Genomic DNA, 2,757 nt, shown 5'->3' with positions numbered 1-2,757 from the left:
TTGACATGTTAAATTTAATTTGCTCGTAGATTTTGGAAAATATTTGAAATTTGAGAGACAGAAGTCTCCATGTCAATTGTTTGAAGTCACAGTTGTTCACTAAAAATTAAAATATTTTCAATCTACAATTTAAATAACCATCATAATGCATAAATATTTCTGTAAATGAATCTTAGTTCTGAAAAAGTTCTTGTAAAATGCAATCATGATGCAGATTTATCTTTTTTCTCAGCCGAGCACTCTATAAGTTGTTTGGAAATAATCAATAAGTTTGATAATTTGGAAATAGATATCGGCGCACGACCATTAGAGAATTTATTTGAGAATATGATTGGACTGTATGACCGTTCGAGAATTTATTTGAAAATATGATTGGACTGTATGATGTGTCATATGAATTACCGAAATTAGCTACGTAGACCTTTTGAATGGTCAATGTGCCCACGGCGTTTCTTAGGGAATATGTGCATCATAGGGTCTAAATTTTTTTAATGCAAAATTTGTGGATTTTGAGTATTGAAAATAAAATAGTTGTTTCGGGTGTAGATTTTATTTTAGAATTTGTTGTTAATAATTTTAATTTAATTGTTAGGCATTATTATTTAGATTAAAGGATTATAGCTTGTTTTTGTTTTTTTTTTTTTTTTTAATATTAAATGTGAAAATTTATATTAAAAGTGATTATGTTTTTTTTAATGATTGATTAATTAAAAGAAAGTTTTATGAATAAGTTTGGTATTTAAAATAAGTTGTGGTTTCGTAGATATGTGGCATTGATAAAATATAGTATTGGTTTATGGTATTGTAACAAAGTCTTTTTATATATTAAAAATATTTATAACTAATTGGTGTTGAATCTCCATATAATCTTGTTACATATATTTTTTAAATGTACATATGTTTAACTCATTTACTAGTATAACCATATAAATTAAATGATTAATAAAACCTACAAACATTAATCCATAAAAATGATTAAAATACTTATTTTATATTACATTTCACATTACTAAAATAAAATAAAAATAAAACCAAAAACATTAAAAAACAAATAAAATAAAATAAAAATAAAACTAAAAACATTACAAAACACTTTTTGGGGTCACATTTCACATTAATAAAATTTAAAAAGACATTTAAACTAACTCTTTTATAACTTTATTTTAATTAAAAGAACATTTAAACTAACTGCCCTATGACTTTATTTTAAATTAGTGTTAATGAGAAAAAGAGGAAATCATATTTCTGTTACATTTCAAAATATTCCCAATAAGAACGAAGAATGATGATCAAGTTGTCAAAATTTTAAAACGTTGGCATTGGCAAATACTAAGGAACGGCGCAAGGAACGGTGAAAAGTAAAGGGATGGTTCTACCTTTCCAGCCATTGTCGTTGGCATTCCACACCGTCAACGACTGTGTAGATACACCGTCAACGACCATTGTCGTTGGCATTCCACACCGTCAATAATTTTCGTGGGCGAACCAACATTGGGACTGGATGCAAGGGCTGCAGCTATTGTTATGAGAATAGTTCAAAATACTGTTGATACTGGACGAACTGTGGCTTGCACCATTCAGCAGCCCAAGATTGATATAATCGAGGCCTTCGTCGAGGTATTTGTATTATATTAATACGACGATGGACACAGAGCAACCTCTTTAAATTTCTATTCAAATTTTGAAGCAATTTATATGAAGTTTTAGGCATTTTTTCGTATTGTGAAAGTAAATTAACATGGTAATTACATTCTTCTCGTGGAAATGGAGCTGATGCAGATGATCTACGTTGGACCTCTTGGTAACCAATCCCAATCACTTGTGGACTACTTGGAGGCAATTGAAGGTTAAAACCTTGCAACAGGGATGTTGGAAGTAACCTTTGTCACATCATCAATTCGGCTTGGAGTCCATTTTGAAGATCTCTATAGAAATCCATCCCTCTATCTGTAAATCATTGTTTCGGTGTTTTCTATTATTTTAATCTATTAGATCTCTCACAAAATTAGCTAAGAGCATATCCCAAACATAGAAAACGTAAGCATTAAATAAAATTTGTTAATATCAATTCTAACTTATATTGTTATGTATGGGTGGTTGTTGATTTTTTACAGACACAAGCAGCTGAAAGAAATAATACAGGCCAAAACGTAGCTGCCCCGGCTAAATTAAACAAGGAAAACTCAAATAGAGAGTGGGATATCCAACTTTGCCTGAACATATATTAGTTTTTCCCTTTTGAGTATTGATGAGGCCAGAGAGTGTTGGCCCTTCGAAATTTGGTGTGTTGAGACAGTGGCCCTTTGAACTTTGTTGCGTTGAGACGGTCACTGTGCAGGGTGTGAAAGCACTGGAGGCTCTGTGGGTGTCATGAAATCTTGAAATAATTACATATTTAACATTTGTTTTCTTAATTATTTTATTAAAAAAACTCACCAGCTCTCTAGGAACCTTTTTCAGTTACATGGTTCATCAATCATGTTAAACTCTTCTTGATTTGATCCCTTAAATTCTGATTCCATCTCACATTTTGACTTCTTTGATTACACATCTAAGATCCTTTCTAACATTTTTTTTCTTAATTATTTCACCCAAAAACTCACCAGTTCTCTAGGAATCTTTTTCGTTTACATGATTCATCAATCATGTTAAACTCTTACTCACTTGATCCCTTAAATTCTAATGCCATCTCACATTTTTACTTCTTTGATTACACATCTAAGATCCTTTTCACCTGCATGGTTCAATAATCATGTT

The sequence above is a fragment of the Pinus tabuliformis genome, chromosome 4_2 (genome assembly GCF_031772625.1).
Source record: "Pinus tabuliformis cultivar Carrire ecotype Pingquan chromosome 4_2, CPIR1, whole genome shotgun sequence".
Lineage (NCBI taxonomy): Eukaryota > Viridiplantae > Streptophyta > Pinopsida > Pinales > Pinaceae > Pinus > Pinus tabuliformis.
The sequence above is the reverse complement of the archived record's forward strand: the minus strand, read 5'-3'. Positions refer to the sequence as shown.